We start from the raw sequence: 19,421 nt of genomic DNA, 5'->3' as shown, positions 1-19,421 counted from the left end.
ATGTTACTTTTCATCCATTCTAAAATCTAAAAAACTGCAAATATAAACATTTGTTTATTACACCAAAAGTTTTAAATCAATTTTCTCAGAGAAGGCAAACTTAGATTCCAATTTAATTCTGCAGAAATATCTACGTGATGTAGGGAAGGAAGAAAATGGAAAATAGTGACATATGAAATACGTCTCAGTCGTGTAACATTGATGATGCTACTGGTGGTTTTATTAATTGTTTTCATATGAGATTTATGTATAGGTTAATAATAATTTCAGATTATATTAAGCACTTATTTTTGTAATCTTCATTTACAGTGGTCCATTGCCATTCATACTTCAATATATAATTGCTTCAATGAAGGAATTTCTGTATTAACTGAGAGATAACTGAATATTTTGTGAGATTGCAAAAATCATTACTAGTTGCAGCTGACTTTTAATAAACAGTCTTAATAAATAAGGTGCGTGAAATTTAGAAGATTAACTCCACCAAATAAGACTGTCTTGGAGCACATGTAATTGGTCAGATGCTTCTAACATTCTCCCTTAGCAATGTAATGTTATGTGCACAAAGATATTCCTCTAGCGTTAAACATTATCTCTCTGAAAATTAGTAGCTGATAAATTAGGTGCTGATGGGGACCCAACAGAGTGCAGTCAACTGTGAGTGTGAAGATAGCACTATTTGCATTCCTTATTATTCATCAAGAATTATGGGACGCCCACACATCTGACATGATTAGAACGCATGAACAGTAGATTAGAAATCATAGTGTATTAAACATACAAAATGAAGTGGAAATGAAAATACATTTGGGCCATTATAAGAAAGTAATGTTTGTTCAGTATTTCCTAACTGCTCTCTGAATTTCTGCACCAGCTGTCTTTTCAAGCAAAAGAAAGCTTTACCTTTCTGCTAGAAGTGCTCTGCCTTTAGGTTTCAATAGAGCTTATTGCCTAGGAATTACATCAGAGATTGTTTTGCAAAGCTAAGTCACGCTGGAGCTGACAACTCAGAGGTGATATTTTTCCCTGGTTTGTTTCTCCTTTTTTGTGATTCTAACTTTAAGTAGTCTTGACGAGAATTTCTAATATTGAAAGGTTATTATTGAAGTTAATGTGTCAGTCTTAAGGGGTGGTAGAATGTAGCTGAATCCTTATATTCTGCTGAGCAAATGTAAACGTACCTGTCTTTAACTACAGACAGTAATATATGTTCAATGTTGCAAAAATATGACAAAAGAAGAGAAATATAAGTTGGTGCAAAACTCACAGGAGTCAAAGGGAGACTGTTCACAACATCAGTGAATTTTAGGTCCGCCCCATGCTCCTGAAATCACAATATATATCCAGAAGCGTGTGTCATTTAACTTTCATTTAACTTGCAATTTTCATGAGCCTTGAGTTTCTCCTTTCTATGAGGACTTTCAAGCCAAAAGAAGTTCATTGACATTTTGTGACAGAAATCTGATTGACACAAATACTTTTTTTTTTTTTAATCAAAAAATACAAGTTCTTCAATCAGATGCTTAAATTCTACTAGACACTTACCCTGATACTTAGCTTGGTATGCTGTAAATCAGGAATAATTCCATTAAAATCAGACCGATTTGGGTATCTTTGGATGAGTAGACACAATCAATCATCTGTTCACTCTGCCCATGATCCTGACCATCGGTCAGCTGTGGTCCAGGTGGCAAGGAGCTATGTTAGAGTGCTGAGCCTGAGGTTATACACCTATTTCAAAACCACACAGCTTCTGGATCAGGAGGTTGTAGAAACAGTGTGTTTGTTTGACATGACAATTCATTTGTTTGATTTGACAATGTCTGTCATAGTCTTTGAGCAGAATTTTTCAAAAACTCTCCAGGAAAGGTGAGGAGCAGCAGAGTAGAGAGGTTTGCAAATTAAATCACAATAGTTAAGGGTTAGGCATACTTAGCTTCTGAGAGACTTAATGAACCTTCGTTACACCGCTAGCATGATAGCAGAAGAAATTTGAAGATGGCTGATGCAAAATAAAGAATATTAAAATATATGTTTGAATTATCCATATACCTCACTGGACCTGACGATTTTGGAATTGTTCCTACTGAGGACCAAGGTACCATTTCAGGGAGTTTTTTTAATAACTCTGTTCAGTGCACAGGAGCTTTCAAATAGACAGTGATGTTAAAGAGATCAAAGACCAAGTAGAAAATAGTATGGAGAGTATTCAGTATCATCAGTTTAAATTTCATGTGCTAAATTTTAATCACCTCATTTAAGAAAAATGGAAAGAATTCAGAGAGCAAAATAAATAGGAGCAGAAGAGACTTTGAAGCCATGAAGAGAGCTTGAGAAGTCTGAAGCTAACTTGTATACAAGACAAATAAGATGTAATAGTAAGATGTAATACATTAGAAGTACTGGTAACATAATCATGGCCCTTATTGTATCTTTTATCTTTATACCAAACAAAAGGAATAGTCACTAAAATTGAAAATAGTCACTCATATTGATTGACAATGTGCTTAATTATTTTCTATTGTCCTTTCCTTTGCATAATGTTGAATTTGTCTGTGAATAAATTGATACTTAGAGTTTGAAAGTATTAAAAAAAAACACCAAGAGATACATGTGACTATGAAGAACACCCATAGTCATATCAGATACAGCATGTCCTTTTTAGAAGGGATACAAACCCTTAGATTTCTGAGTTTAGGGCAAACCATTAACTAATGGCGGTTTTTTGCCTATGGGTTGATTGTTTCATAATTGTCAAGTGAAGAGTTCCTTTCACCTTCATTTGAAGTGTGGGGTGGTGGCCTCTGTCAAAGATGTGATAGTGGATTAGATGGATAATTGGTCTGATTCCTTATGACAGCTCAAATAATTCTGTATAAAATCAAAGTAAAGGGGAAGAAAATCAAGCTCATACATTTTGCTGGAGATGAAAGCAACTATCTAGTGTGCTGGGTTTTTTGGGGGGAGGCTAATTCTTGCAAGCATTTCTGCTACACCTAAATAAACCTGAAGTGAGGATTTCTGGAGTTTGTGCCAAAATGCAATTTGTTGTAGAAATTGCTGTGCTAATTTAAGTGCTGGAAAAGGTCTAAAGCTGTATGAGCATGGCCTTTTGCCTATATTAACACACTCTGCTATGCTGCAAGCCTCATTCACCCAGGCAAAATGCACCAGTAGGTATGGTGATGTTCATTCTGATATCTGAGCCATTTTATATTTGACCAGTTAAATAGATGTGTGTGATACCATATTCTGCTGTATGTACTTATCCTTGTGGAACAAACATCCAGTGGTGAGTGTGTCAGCCTCTTAGACTGGTTATAGACATTTTAAGCTTTTTCGGTTCATTAGATTGACAAAGAAGATAAAAATAGATGTTGCTACCTTTCAACATCTACATGATTACCAGATCTGTATAATGAAGTCGTCAGTTCATTAGAGAAATAGCAGGAGCAGTTCTTTTTATTCTGAAGGGTGCTTGAAAGAAAGAAGAGTCCTTTCCTTCCTTCTTGGCTTGCTTTTGGCTTTCAAGGAGAGTATGCACAAACAGCCCAGGGCTATATTTAACGAATGCAACAATAAACTTTTCTTCTGTGCAATCTTTTCTGCTTAACAAGTACATCAGGACACAGAGAACATTCTGTTTTTCATCCATGTTCTGTTGCTTTTTTGTGTCTGTTTTTGCACTGTTTTGGACAGCTGTGATCACTGGAAGGACAAAATGCTGATCACAAGATGAAGGGAAGCTTAGAGACAGAAAAAGAGACAATGTTTCTGGAAGAAAAAAGAAAATACAGATAAAAAAGGAAAATGCCAAGATTCGTTATTCTCAGAACAATGTATCTCTCATATTTTCTGTAATGATTAATATTGTGTGGATCCAGCAACACTGAGTTCTGCACTCCTCTAGTGTTATCTTTTGATAGGAGTTCATTATCTACTTTAGACCACTTCTAAAAATCCCAGTATAATTCAGTTAGTAAAAGCCTGCTATAGAAAAAAACAGAGAAACAACATTTTCTTGATAGACTGCTTGTCAAGCGGCAAAAGGAGAGGAGTGAGAGTGTAGAAATATGAGGTCAAATGGTCTTGACCACTCTGGATTTACAGCAGTAGCATTTAGAGCAGCATTTAGCTCCTAATCTCTAATGCCAGACACGTAGTGAGATCTTGAGCAAGTCGTGAATTTCTTGTGTGCATTTCTATAGATAGCTGTACGATGGCCCTACAACCCTATGTTTCTTGGGGCCGTGGGGGCACCTAGGGCATCTTTAAACCTCATCTAAGCCATACAAGTCTTCTAGGCTGTCAGACAGGGTCCCCTGAATCAGCTCTTCATTGGCCAGGTGACCAGTAACAGTCCTTACTGGGTGACCAGTGAAATCAGAAACACATTAGATGAATTCTGTCGTACTGGATGAATAACCGAAGTCTGAGAATAGTACATGATACGCATGAGTAATGGAGTAAATTTCATGCATTGGGCTTTCCATCTTTTTTAGGTAATGTCTGCTATTTTTGTTATCCTAGCACTTTGGTTAGTTGTTTGTTATGTTATATCTTTACCTAGATAGTGTACCTACAAAGCATAAAATGGTAATGAGTCCTCTAAGCAAAAAGATGGTAGTGTTCTGCTTCACCTAGCTCAAGATGTAGCTTCTCTGGAATTATTTTCCTGTACCCAAAATACAGCCAGTTCCAAGGAGAAATATATGTACTGATATATACGGAATATACCAGTAGCTCCCTTCACACAGGTATTTTGGAGAGGAATCAAGATGGGTTTTTTAGACTTATCATGGGATTGCTTAAGGCACTTATTTACCAGTGCCTTTATTTTTAGTATTATCTGACATCAGAGGCCTAGAGACAGAAACAAATCCTCCCGCTGACTTGCCCATATTCTTCCACGTAGTGCCTGGATTTTTCTGGGAAGCTCTGACCAGGAATTGCAATGGTACAGGAGGCTGCTCAGCTTATACAGTTGAAAGTGGCATATTCAAATATCAAGCACTGAGTGAACAACTGATTTCCACAGTTCCATAATTAAGCCCTTTCTCATCCATTTACAGTTCAGCACTATAGACTTTTTCTCATTTTGTGGTCCCAGATGTGAGAAGCAGCTGGTTGGCTGATCTTGCGTGGGTGACCACCTGTGCCTGGCATGTATTCACGGAAGAGAAAATTGCAATGCAAAGGTGCACTACTTAAGAGAACATACTGTGTCCACAGGTTAGTATCACAGCCTGCCCCATACAGCAACCAGAGAAGCCTCTATTTGTCATACAAATGAACATGTCAAATGTAGTAGTTTCACAGACTCCTCTACATGTCCTAGCACAGAGATGGTGCAAACATCAGATAAGACCCATTGGGTAACTCATTACGTTTCATGCATAGACTGAATTACATACCTACTTTACATATAGATATATACATGCATTTTGTGTCCAAGTCATGCAAGTTGAGATCCATAAGTAAATGTTAAAAATCTAGTATTTGCAAATAGAAATTGTTTGACATGTAACAGGATGCTGCTCCAGAATGCACTGAGGTAATAATGTCTTAATGTGACAAGATTTAGATTTATCCTAAACAAATGAACTGTATTTAATCTTGCAAATGTTAATATGATTGGAAAATAAAAAGAAGCATCTGTGTCAATGTGGTTAATAGCCCATTTTTTCAACTTAAGATAACACATATTTCTTACCTTTTTAGGAAAAGGTACAATTATGGTAAATGACAGATTCTGTATTTTTCATTATCCCTGGTTACAAATGCTGATATTAAGGTTGACTGATTCACGTTGCACAAATGTGATGCTTTACACTGTGGACCAAAACACAAAGTAAAGAGTTTCACGTGGCAGACAGGAATGAGTAATCCTGGACAAGCACAGGTTTACCAGTAATACAATCTTCAGGCTATGCAGTTTTGTATTCTTGCTTTATTAGACATTCTCTAAAAGAAAAAAATCCTTCTCAATGATTAAATGCCTCAGTCGGACAATAACTGCATAGACTGGATAAGGACGCTGGAGAGTATACCTACTTCCAATACATCTCTCCATAATCCGAGTTTTTAGGCTTACCTACAGTATGTGTGTGCATATCATTCAAATATCATTCTTCAATCACCTGCAACAAAAACAGCCTAAAATGTTATTTTTTGTTTTGTTTCTGGTCTTGTTTCACAAGATTGCAAGAGTTTTAGCAGTGTTCTAATTTTAGAAAGATGGAGAGAGGTGATTTGAATGTGGAAGAAGGATCATAGTAGAGGATAACAGAGTAAAGGTTGTTTTGTGATAGGTGGACAAAGAAACCTGAGCTGCTAAAGGAGAAAATGGGCAAAAATGAGGTTGGAAGTAGTAAAGAAGTAATGGACACTGATAGGTCATGGGCTTACAAGGTACTGAGCAGAAAGACACAGAGAAGATGAATGATTCTGAAGGAGACCAAATGCATCCAGTGAGACATAGAAAAAGAAACAAAGCAGACTGATGACAAGGTTGAACAAGTGGTAAACGGATGAGTTGATCCATGACTGAAAGTCTGGGAGGTGGCGCTAAGGAGTCGAAGGGGATGTCATTGCAGCTGGACCAGTTACCCAGTATGAAAAAAAGAGGCTTGAGTAGAGGAAGAGCTCGGCCAGCATTATTTTTCTCTTTATTTTCCTCGGTCTGTGTAAGCTTTGAAATATTACATGTATCCTATCTATAATAAATTTTTTTTAGGGTCTGAACTTTGGCCATGTCCATAATGTAATAGATAGAGTTGAGGAATTGTTTGATTCATACCTCTTTTCCTTTCTTTGACCAATCATATATATGAATTTAGATTTATATATCTAGATATATATTTAAGGAGATTGAAGCCAGTAGGGTAAGTTGGTAAACTGCCTGCCGTTTTCTCTGCTTTATATTAAACATGAACATACTGAATGCTAAAGCCGTCATTATCACACAATCAAGGTTGAGGCACCATTGTGGAGCTGTAAACTCAGGAGCTAATCTTTTCAAGGGCTTAAAGAAATTAGATGAATAAATCTCATCCTGGAAGAAAGTACCTTTTTTATGTGGATGGATGGGATTTATTCATTGTAGGCAGCCTTCTTCCCATATGATGAATGTAGAGGCAAGGTTGATTTGGCTTGTGATTTTAAAGAAAATGTCCCTGTCTGAAACATGGAGGAAATCACGTTAACAAGGTTTGTCCGCATGTGTCATCTGGCTACAGGGAAAGACAAACTGACTTGAAAGGGTGTCTCCCCTGGGACTCTACTTCAGAGACTGTCTTTGGAGATGGCTGTAAAGGTGAATTGGCATCTTTTGCAGAGTTTCCATAGTCCTTACTACTCTCCTCTAGTGTTTTTCCATCTTTTCTTTTTTTCTGTATTCCTAGATTATAGAGGGAGGATATAGTTTGAACAATTTCATTTCCAGTGGGCAATTAGCATACCAGTATAACTGGCGCTATGGGTTTCTCCCAGACAGAGACAGAAAGGAGCACTTAATATTTCTTTATGAGCTCCATAGTTAGTATCCTAAAAATAGGCCTGAGGGAAACGTCTCAGTCTTGCCAAAACCCACCACTCTGAGACTGCCTCTGACCTCCACTGTCCTGTGCCACAGCTGTGACTGACCTCCACAAAGTCTCATCACACATTCATGTGAGCTCTAACTGCTTTTAATTTTATAAGTAGGAAAAAGAAGGAGATTCAATGAAGCAAGATACTAAAGGCAAAATTTTAAAATACACAGCAGTTTATCCTGCAATGAAAGCCAGTGCCTGACAAATAAAATTACAGCAGCAATAAAAGAGAAGTGTCCCAGTCTACAAAGCTAATGATATCTTTGGTAATTAAGATACAAAACTAATGTAAGCGCTGCAGTTTCTAATGTATAGCAGAGTTGGTGGAGTGCTTTTGTCTGTTCTATTTTCTTTCTGAGTGAACAGATAATAGGTTCATGGTTTAAGTTGAGAATAAACTGTATTACAACATTAAGTCCTTAATTATTTGACCATTTGGAGTACAATTAAATATCTCTAAAAAGTGGTTGTTAGTTTAGTTAGCATTCCCGAGTTTTAAATGAAAAACTGAATGATATTTTAAATCTAATTTCCTTAAACAGCCAAAACAAATCTTGCTGTGAGCACTTACTGAAGTTAATCTCCACTTGTGCTTTTTATAAATTTGGAAAACCAGCTGGTTTCAACCTCTTTTTTAAACCTGGGTTTCTTTCAGTGGTAGTGAACAGACATCTTTTTTAATAGGTATTCAAAAAGGTATTATCTTGAACTACAGTAATTTTTATTCAGAAGCGCGTTTGCTGTCATATGATTAAAAAAAAGTGTAAAAACCTACCTAAAGCTTTGAGATAACAGAAGATATGGCAGGGGGATATTTTTTTAACTCTACTTCAGAGACTGTCTTTGGAGATGGCTGTAAAGGTGAATTGGCATCTTTTGCAGAGTTTCCATAGTCCTTACTACTCTCCTCTAGTGTTTTTCCATCTTTTCTTTTTTTCTGTATTCCTAGATTATAGAGGGAGGATATAGTTTGAACAATTTCATTTCCAGTGGGCAATTAGCATACCAGTATAACTGGCGCTATGGGTTTCTCCCAGACAGAGACAGAAAGGAGCACTTAATATTTCTTTATGAGCTCCATAGTTAGTATCCTAAAAATAGGCCTGAGGGAAACGTCTCAGTCTTGCCAAAACCCACCACTCTGAGACTGCCTCTGACCTCCACTGTCCTGTGCCACAGCTGTGACTGACCTCCACAAAGTCTCATCACACATTCATGTGAGCTCTAACTGCTTTTAATTTTATAAGTAGGAAAAAGAAGGAGATTCAATGAAGCAAGATACTAAAGGCAAAATTTTAAAATACACAGCAGTTTATCCTGCAATGAAAGCCAGTGCCTGACAAATAAAATTACAGCAGCAATAAAAGAGAAGTGTCCCAGTCTACAAAGCTAATGATATCTTTGGTAATTAAGATACAAAACTAATGTAAGCGCTGCAGTTTCTAATGTATAGCAGAGTTGGTGGAGTGCTTTTGTCTGTTCTATTTTCTTTCTGAGTGAACAGATAATAGGTTCATGGTTTAAGTTGAGAATAAACTGTATTACAACATTAAGTCCTTAATTATTTGACCATTTGGAGTACAATTAAATATCTCTAAAAAGTGGTTGTTAGTTTAGTTAGCATTCCCGAGTTTTAAATGAAAAACTGAATGATATTTTAAATCTAATTTACTTAAACAGCCAAAACAAATCTTGCTGTGAGCACTTACTGAAGTTAATCTCCACTTGTGCTTTTTATAAATTTGGAAAACCAGCTGGTTTCAACCTCTTTTTTAAACCTGGGTTTCTTTCAGTGGTAGTGAACAGACATCTTTTTTAATAGGTATTCAAAAAGGTATTATCTTGAACTACAGTAATTTTTATTCAGAAGCGCGTTTGCTGTCATATGATTAAAAAAAAGTGTAAAAACCTACCTAAAGCTTTGAGATAACAGAAGATATGGCAGTAATATTATATTATGATTGTCTTTTCTGCAAGTAGTTGTGCAGACTTTTCAGCTGGAGGTTTGAATGATCAGTAGTCACTTTCAATTAATTAACTCTCATATGTAAACAGTGAGGCCATTTTTTTTCATCCAGTTTCTATTTATTCTGCATTGTCTATCTGGAGTCATAAAAGGAAGAGAAACAAAATGTTCTGAAATGTGTTCATGGGCATGTATTTGTGATTTTGTGTATTTTTGGCATAATAGCCCATTTTGACGTTACCTGATTATAGGAGAGGTATCCATCAGCATCTATCTGTAATTTGATTTTATGCTGATCCCATTTCCTACAGGGTTATATTTCAAACTGTGTATGCAGCAAAGCTGTCTGGCAGAAAAGTCCATGGAGCCAAGTAGGGATTTGCTACCAGATAATTTGATCCTTCACTTTCTGCACTTTTTTGAACTCTTCTTATCCAATTTTGCTATCATTTACACCCTACAAGCCAGTGTGAAAGTCATCAGTCATTGCATGACTGTTAGTAAAAAATAAAACTTGTTTGATGATTGAGGGATATACTGGAGCTATATAAATACATACTGTATTTTATTTTTAAAGAGCATTGCACTGAATACCTTCTGAAAGTTGAGGGGGCATATTTTTTTATATGTATAATGCTGACCAGTTTCCTAGCTGATGGTTGAATTTATTTCAATTTATTTGAATACAGAAGCAAGACAATATGTTCATAATGTATTTCATTTAGACTGAATTGACCATATCTGTAATATAACTCCACCCAAGATAATAGAAATATGACAACAAAGAGTTTGACCCTACTACATATAAAATTCAACATTTAAATAGCTTGTGTTTGAGTACAGAGACCTTAGTCAATTTAGTCCCATGTCAAAGCTATATAGGATGAAAGGAAAAAAAAAGAATTTGAAATTGAAATCAGAATGCATAGGCAAAATAAATTCATGCAAAAATTATTAAAACATCTTTTTCAGGCTGAAGATATTGGTTAGAATTGCTTCTTTATGCATGCACAAATACAAGTCAGAATAGAATAGTCCTGTCACTGAATTTTGAGTGGACAAGTGGGAATAATGACTATTTTTCCAAATTGGCCAAAGCAAACCATAGTAGAAAGAGCAGAACATATTCTCAGTATAAATGGCTATGACAGTCACAAACAGGCACTCTAATGCGGTACCCACAGTTGTAGTCAACAACTACTGCAATCTGTCCTCCACAACCACCTCTCTTTATTTTTGATTATTTCACGGTTTGAGACACCATCGGGCAAATTGCTTTCCTTCTCTGCAGGAGCTGCCGCAGCCTGTTTTACCAGCACTGTGAAGTGTACTGAGACTCAGGGTCACTGTGAAATTGAGAGAGAGATGGGTAAAGAGAGGAAAAATAAGAAGATAGTCAGGAGGACAGAAGGGACAATGGAGCAAAATCTCATGCGTGTCAGATAGGATTTTGTTGGTGCCCTGGTACAAATCAGAAATCCTTGTGGCTGTGCTTGTCTAGATGTCCTAGTGATCAGGGCTCACTACCAAAGGGCAGAGTTTCTAGACCACAACAGAGACTCACTGGCCTTTGCCAAAGGATTACCCCAGGAATCCTTAAGTCTTTCTTTTGAAATTTAAAAAAAAAAAAAAAAAGGAAAAGGGGAGAGAGACTGCAATTTATTTTATTCATCCTTAAGCCTCATTTCTGATACCCTTCTTTCAGTGCACAGGTTTCTAATGTTTATTCTGGTTTGTTGGTGAAGATCCTAACAGTCCTTGGATTTCATCATCTGTCCTTTATGCCTGCATTCACCTGGAGGTTTGTTGCCTTCTCGTGCCCTTTCTATCAGAATTCCATCTTGCCCATTAGCATAACACTTTATGAGCTTGCTACAGCTGAGATTGCAATTGAGATAGACCTATAGGCCCCAGTTACGACAGTAAGATACAGACACAGTGGATACTGAGAAGCTTTCCCATGCAGCTTGGTGACTGTCCATCACTTTCACATCAGTTACTCTCACACAATTCTACTTCGGGGATTTTTCTGGCTGGATACTACCCGTTATGTCTATTTGAAAAAGACAGACTGATACCCTGTGGATCACCAGTGATTGGCTTTAGTGCTCGACCTGAGAAATGCTGAGAAAAGCTTTGTTCATTTGGTGGTGGAAGATTTGCCATTGTCTTAAATGAGCAGAGGAGGAGGCTGTGTGGTTACGATGCTGTGTACCTCAGAGGTAGCTTTAGTACCTGAAAATGCCCTATTCAGGGAAGCTGAGTGAGGACACTTCTCATGTACCCAGTTACCCATACACTGCAGTGAAGCCCTCCTTTAGAGATACTCCCACAAGAGTGGTTCTGACAGAGGACAGAGACATCCCTTGTATCATCCACTTCTAAGTTCATTTGAACTTGACATCAGCTTTCTTCAGTTTATATGGGCAAGAACAGTAATTCTGCAGATAGATGTAAGAGGACAAATAAGAAATTTGTCATTTAAACTGTCTTTATACTTGGAAGAATCTTTTTTGACTGTGTGTTAAAAGACTGAAACATATTTTTCCCCAATAGGAAATATATATATATATATATATATTTGAAGCATGTGTTTACATTTCTTCACTTTCTGGTGAATTTCTTCCTTTACTATTGGTTAAGTTGACATAACTGCTACAGACAGGGGTAAATAATGTCATTATTTCTAGGAGTGCCAGAGCAGACCACTTCTGCAGCTGTGGTCTTATTTTTGCTTTTGCATTTCCATTTGTATCCCCTGACATTTGCCTGGAGCTCTACTCTTTTCTGTTATAACCTTTACCTGTAGAGTGCAAAGGAGGGTGAAAAGACCTGTTTCAGATGTATTTACTGCATGCTCATTGTTTTTAACTGTGATGATCAATTAGAGCTTTAGGTTGAATGGCTCAAAGTTTAGGCAAGCATAGCAGAGCTTTCTCTTTGTAGCATCATTTTCATGGGAGGCAAGGATCACAGATCCCCACTGCCTGTGCATGTCTGTTGTCTTTGTGTTCCCTCTAAAAACTTTTGAACTTGGTGTATTTTAACTGAATGTGACAGAAGTAGAGGACTCAATTAAATAATTAGATTTCAACAGATTTATAAATGTTTCAGTTGGACATCAAGGTCTGTCAGTCACAAGACACTTCTATAGGAAATCACGGCAAGGATCACAGATCCCCACTGCCTGTGCATGTCTGTTGTCTTTGTGTTCCCTCTAAAAACTTTTGAACTTGGTGTATTTTAACTGAATGTGACAGAAGTAGAGGACTCAATTAAATAATTAGATTTCAACAGATTTATAAATGTTTCAGTTGGACATCAAGGTCTGTCAGTCACAAGACACTTCTATAGGAAATTATGTTTTATTAGTTCCAGTAATGTCAGAACTTACTGTTGACTTTCATGTATCATTCAATTACTTTGGTGCTAGAGGATATATAAACACACACAATAGATTTAGATGACTGTGCAATCCATGACTTTTGAACAGTCCAGATTTTCAAACATCTTTAAAAGCAGTTGTGATGGTATTTGAGCATCCAGTAAAATTTAAGTACCTAAGAGGGTTTCATGTCTGAAAACCTTGGTTGTTAAGTGGCTAAACATTTTCAAAAGTCCGTGTGTCTCTGTGTATCTTTGCAAGCACATGTATAATTTTGAAGTAGAATGAGAACGTTGTTGTGTTTTTGTAAGTATGAGCATCAAAGATGCCTTTTCGGTCTCAGTGATGTGCTCATTTTGAGGACACACTGAAGCTGTGAGTACCAAATTCCTCTCTGCTTCCCTGCAAATAAGCATATGGACAAAAAAATAAAAAAAAAATAAATAAAACTTCAGATTTCTCAGTCAACTATCTGGAGACATCTTTCTTTCCTGAGTTGCATTAAAAATACTTCACAAATAAGGTGCAGTAATCAGCTAAGCCTATAAATCTGAGAGTTGCCTAGGCTTTCCTAGTGGTCGGCAGAAAGAGATAGGTGCTGCCGGAGGCTAATTCATCTACCCTAAGATAAGTATTAAAGGCAGGTGGAATACATTGCCCCATGGTCGTTCCTGTCTCTTTTCGTAAGGCAGTCCAGGTGATTAGCTTAGATTTGACATCAAGCATTTCTGTCGCTAAAATTAGATGAAATGAATCCCTCACCTATTCTGGAAATTGGCATATCAATTTCTGTTGGATTCCATGTGAAGTAAAGTGTTCCTCAATGTAAAACAGGCAAGATCTAGCCCTTAATATTCCTTTAAATTGTCTGTTCTTTTTCATATGAAATTCATCAATACAGTTTTGTCCTCATATTTAAGACTTAAAAAATGAGGGCCAGTATTCAAAAATGAGTACTTAAGTATAGGTTCTGAATCCTTATCTTTTTCAGAGCCTAAAGCAACTTCAAATCTTCCTTAATCTGATTTGGAGCCCAGAGATTGATCACGATCTTGCAAGCATTTTCCCTATTGATTTCCCATTGTTTGCAGTGGAAGTTTCATTAATTTAGAACTGTTTGCCTTGACCAGTCTAATATCATATTCATCACTTCTCAGAGTCTCTGAAGTATTTATCTTTGTTGTTGATAGGGAAACAGTGCCAATTCTCTGTGAAAGTTGAGCTGAAAAATCTTTACAATGTACTACTTAAGGAATGTTAAAGATTGAAATTTATCTATGTCCTCTGTAAATTTATTCTGAAATTCTGCTAGGCAGAATTCAGTCCTGTATCTATTTAATCGGTTGTATTGTTTGCGAGGAGTTTGTGTTGTTCCCCTAATCCACAACAATGCAATGTGCCCTCTACTGAGAAGTGTGCAGTTCATTGTCTCCATTCATAAAGTACTGTCAAGCCTGAGAATGTGGAAGAAATTTCTTTTTTTTAAAAAAGGTATTAATTTTCCTTTTAAACTCTCTCAGTACAAAAGATCGCAGTATCAATAAGCCTGCAAGCCGCATACATGCTGCTTCTAAATAAAGCTTCTCTTCCAGGCTCTCTTTTTTCTCACCTTACACACGCAGGCACACAAGAGACTCAGTCTTGGCAGTTTTTGCTACTTCATCTCTAAAAACAGACAATAACCTGTTGTCTTCATTGTAGGGTCTTGATGTCCTATTACACCAATGACAATTCAGGCAAAGAGAGCTTCCAAGGTTGGCAAAGTCTACAGTCTCCTCTCCTTCTTCCTGTTCATTCTCCAGAGTTCTGTTACAAGCATAAGAAAGAAGGGATGCAGCTCATCCAGAAGCGTGAGCAGCATTCATAGCTGCCACCATGCCGCGTGGCAGGACATCTGCAACACCACACTGGCCACACTTCAAGGGAGAGAGCTATAACCCTCTCAGATGTCCCCTTTTCTCCCCTGTGCCATTAATCTTTTGCTCATTATCAGGGAATTTCCAAGGGCTAACATAACCAGTTTCCTTCCAAGACTGATATTTCTGGATGACAGGACAGGAAGGGCCACCTTCAGATTCTGAAAGACAAAATTTCTGCTAAACAGGGGATGGTTCTGCTTTGGTATTAGAGGTCACTGCAGTCTCTTGCAAACTATCAAAAATAGAAATGGTCCCATATGTCACTGGAAATCTACTTTTCTGGGAAAAAAAGAAAGAAAAAAATGTTATTTACCCAATATTTTATTTCATTTTTGACTATAATGTGTAAGAACTGAAATAACTGCATTCTGTTCTTGAAGTGTAAATCTGTTATGAATATTTTTATAACTACTGCCAATTCACATTGGCTGAATTTAGTAAGGAAAACAATGTTCATTTGGGGGGGTTGTTTTGACTTTTCTAAAAGCGCTTCCAAGACCTAGAGAGACATTGCAGATGTGAGAAAGGGAGCTGGATCCTATTCCCTTTTTGTGCAACAGCTAGACCATGAGCCCATGAAGCCTTGGTCAGTTCAGTGAAGGATTGCACACACATGGGAAAAAGCATGGGTGCAGTCACTGCCCACTGGGGTCAGTGGAAATCCTGAGCACATTTGCTCTGAAAACCATGGAGAATCACAGTAGAGGTTCATGCCCAAAGCAACGCACTGGACAGAGGGAGATGTGCTGTGGTGCACTGCTCCCCACAGAGTTGCATCTCTCCTGCTGGCAGATACCATTACTGTCTATGAATCCCCAACAATTTACCTTCTCCAAATAGTGTACATCACATTTTAAAAGGTGCTTAAAGAGGACTATCAGTGATGTCTAGAAATATAGCATGCAGGTGTTTTAAGACCAGTTAAACAAGTTGCAAACACCAGTGCATATTCAATCTACCAACTCTGCATTCAGAAATGTCATTTCGTTCCTTTGTATGATGCAGTATTGTTGAGAAATCAGCTGCAAATAAACATTACTTCGCAAAAGATGGAGAAGGAAGACATTATCACATTCATTTAAATAAAAAGAAGTGAGCACAACTGACAAGGTTTTTTTTTTTTTTTCTTCACTGCTTGATGTGGTGTAATAAATCATCCTTGATGTTTCCCCCATTTTATTATCAGTATCTGTGAACAAGCTAGGAGTAAGTTGATTCTTTATGAGCTATGACGTCCATCTCAAAAACAAGACTAAAAATTCAGAGGAAAAAATTAAAATCATTAGGGAAATATGGAACAGAACGTCTAATCAAATGATTATATTGGATGAAGGAAACCCATGATTTGGCAATGAGGCATTTTGCTTTGTAGTTAGAATTATCTTGGTAATTATAATGAGTTTTGAATTTTGCAATTATTATTTTTAAGAAATATATAACTGTCCAAGAGAGTGGATTTCAAAACAACAGTTTTCAACATCAGAAAAATTGTACTAAGCTCCAAATTACTAAATAGAATTAAAGTATACATACACACAAAACATAACTGTAACTCTTTAAGTAAGCTTAGTATGCATTGAAAGCGTAGTATTTACTGGTGAAAGCAGGGACATGTGACCTGGAGGGAATATCGCGACAATGTCCAAGCATGCAGAAACGGGGTTAGAAATGCCAAAGCACACCTGGAGTTGAATCTGGTGAAGGACATGAAGAGCAACAAGAAGGCTTCTACAGGTACAACAGTAGCTAAAACAAAACTACGGAAAATGTCTTCCTGCTGCTGAATGGTGCAGTATACCTGGTGGTGAAGGATGTGGGAAAGGATGAGGTACTCGGTGCCTTCTTTGACTTGGTCTTTACTGGTAAGACTGACCTTCAGCAATTCCAGGTTCCTGAGACCAGTAGAAAAGTCTGGAGAAAGGAAGACTTACCTTTGGTGAAGGAGGATCAGGTAAGGGAACATTTAAACAGATAGGACATACAAAAGACCATAGGACCTCATGGGATGCACCCACAAGTGCTGAGGGAGCTGACCAGTGTCACTGTGAGGCCACTCCTGGTTACATTTGAAAGGTCACGGCTGTCAGGAACGGCTCCTGGGGACTGGAAGAAAGCAAATGTTACTCCTATCTCTAAGATGGGCAAGGAGGAGGATCCAGGGAACTGCAGGCTGGTCAGCCTCACCTCAGTCCTTGGGAAGGTGATGGAGTGAATAATCTTGGAAGCCATTACTAAATATATTAAGGACAAGAAGGTGATTCGGAATAGTCAGTATGGATTTATGAAGTGGAAATCATGTCTAATCATGCCTTTGTACAATGAAATAACCAGCTTGGCAGATGAGAGGAGAGCAGGAGATGATGTTTATCTTGACTTATTAAGGCTTTCAACACTGTCTCCCATAATATCTTTACAGACTAACTAATAAAGTATGGTCTAGATAAATGGACGGTGAGATGGACTGAAAATGGGTTGAGCTGCTGGCTCAAAGGGTTGTGATAAGCTGCTCAAAGTCCAGCCTTCAAGTTAAATCTGTAATATGCAGGGTAATAGTGAAGTAAAAAAAGCATCTTGCTTAGCAGGATGCTGTGAAATTTATACCACGCTTGTGTAGACATGCTGGTGCAATATAGAATGGACTTACTTTTTGGGTAGTTTAAGCAACTAAGTTTAAGTTTAGGGTAGTCATATCTTAAGGAGTGCCTGCACCTTTGTGCTGGCATGTTGTGTGACTTGTGAGCAAGTTTGGGAAGCGGATCTGGCCCAGAATTATTCCTGTAAATGTACCTTGGTCAGTTTTGGGCCATATCAACATATTGAACTGGCATAATTAATGGAGGAAGAGAGAGGGCTGGACTAGATGACCTTTAAAGGGCCCTTCCAACCCAAACCATTCTTTGATTCTGTGGCAAATTTGCTCTACATTGGCATAAACAGCTGTATCTCCCTCAATGTGAGACTGTAGGTATAAATCAAAGAACAAGATTTCGGGAACAAGCCAGGTATACGGGTGCAACTATACAGCTGCAAATTATAAGACTTTTTCCTGCTGCAAATATATCCTCAATTACCTTTCATTTATTTATAGAGTGATTACCTTTCACTGTGTAAATCCTTTGACAGCACACAATAATGTTGAAAGGAATAGCAGTTTAGGCAGTCATACTTCTCTCATGGAAACAGGACTGCTTTGAAATGTTCCCATTAGATTGACTTTATGGATATCTGTTGTAAATTTTACTGAGACGAGAAATATTCTCTTTGAAGTAAAGTACCTAGATCTATATTGTGTTACAAATGAGGTTAGAAATATTTCATTATTGATTGTGTGATTAATTAGAATGGTAGCTAGAAGGAAAACTTTTATTAATGTTCGAATGAAGTTGTTCTGGTTTTCTTTTGTTGGGTAAAGTACTAAGTATATTAAGGGAAATCGCTTTGGAATGAATCAGCTGACTTAAAAGGGTTAACTGCAATTCTGGGAGAGCAAATCTATTTATTTCCTTATCTGTCTTGTACTGGAGAAAAATAAGTCGCATGGAAAATATTTTATAACTGTAGCTAAGCTGTTAATTAGAACACTTCTCAGAAACAATGGATTTTGTGAAAAAAATGAAACAAATCTTTGATGGAGGAGAGCAGTTCAGAGCAGTTAGATATTACTTTTTCTCACAGTTTTTCAAGTGTTATAATTTAGAAGTTTCAGGTTTTTTAAATATGTATTTTTTAAATTTGTGTATGTGTGTTAAAAATATGTATTTTTAAATTTGTGTATTTTTTAGAAAAATACACAAATCTAAGTATAGGAATCAAACTGTGACAACACAAAATCTTTTTTTTTTTTTCCTTTTCCACTTAAATGTGTATCTACCTAGCACAAGGCAGTGTTAAGGCAGTGTTAGTAAATAGGCTTAGCTTTTTGTGACTTTTTTTATGAGGAATAGTATATTTCCTGAAAAATGCAGTTTAAGTGTCAAACTCCATGAGAACTTTGCTTTAACGTCTTAGATGAGCTATGGAGAGGGAAGGGAAATGGTTTCTTTCAACTTTTTTGAAAATAAATATTGCAGCTTTTTTATTCCAAGTTATGACACTTAGAAACTTTTGTATAAAAGTAAGATTTTTAAGTGGTTAAATACACTGGAGAAAAAAATACTTTGTTTTGGAGGGGACCTCAGGCATGATGGGAATGTTACGTGGATGGAAAGGAATATAGAACTGAATTAGTTATCACCAAAAATAAGCATTCAGAATGCTGCAGAAACAGGTTTCCAGCATTTACCTGCCTTTGCCATTGTCCTGTAGTAAATTCTGTAAGAAAGCTAAGATTGGAGTGCAGTCATTTCTACCTGAAATATTCCTCCCAATTTTAACTAGCAGGATAGTGTTGTTATGCATTCATTTGTATTCTGGAAATTGGTCTTTCTTTGAGTTATGTGGCTGGAATTATTTCAATAAAGTGTAGGTCCCTTAAAAAACTTGAAACCTAACATGAATACAGTCGTCATATTTTAGTGTACTATTATTACTGTAATGCTTTTTTCTTTAAAGAATGTTAA

At 37.0% G+C, this 19,421-nt stretch overlaps 1 protein-coding gene across 1 annotated transcript in view; it reads left to right on the top strand.

The window, feature by feature from the left end:
* The window catches only part of MAGI2 (membrane associated guanylate kinase, WW and PDZ domain containing 2), a 553,326-nt gene that overhangs the window by 89,246 nt on the left and 444,659 nt on the right, over positions 1–19,421 (top strand). The window lies entirely within an intron of this gene.

Source organism: Aptenodytes forsteri, unplaced genomic scaffold (assembly GCF_000699145.1).
Source record: "Aptenodytes forsteri isolate BGI_AS27 unplaced genomic scaffold, ASM69914v1 Scaffold137, whole genome shotgun sequence".
Classification (NCBI taxonomy): domain Eukaryota; kingdom Metazoa; phylum Chordata; class Aves; order Sphenisciformes; family Spheniscidae; genus Aptenodytes; species Aptenodytes forsteri.
The sequence above is the reverse complement of the archived record's forward strand: the minus strand, read 5'-3'. Positions and strand labels throughout refer to the sequence as shown.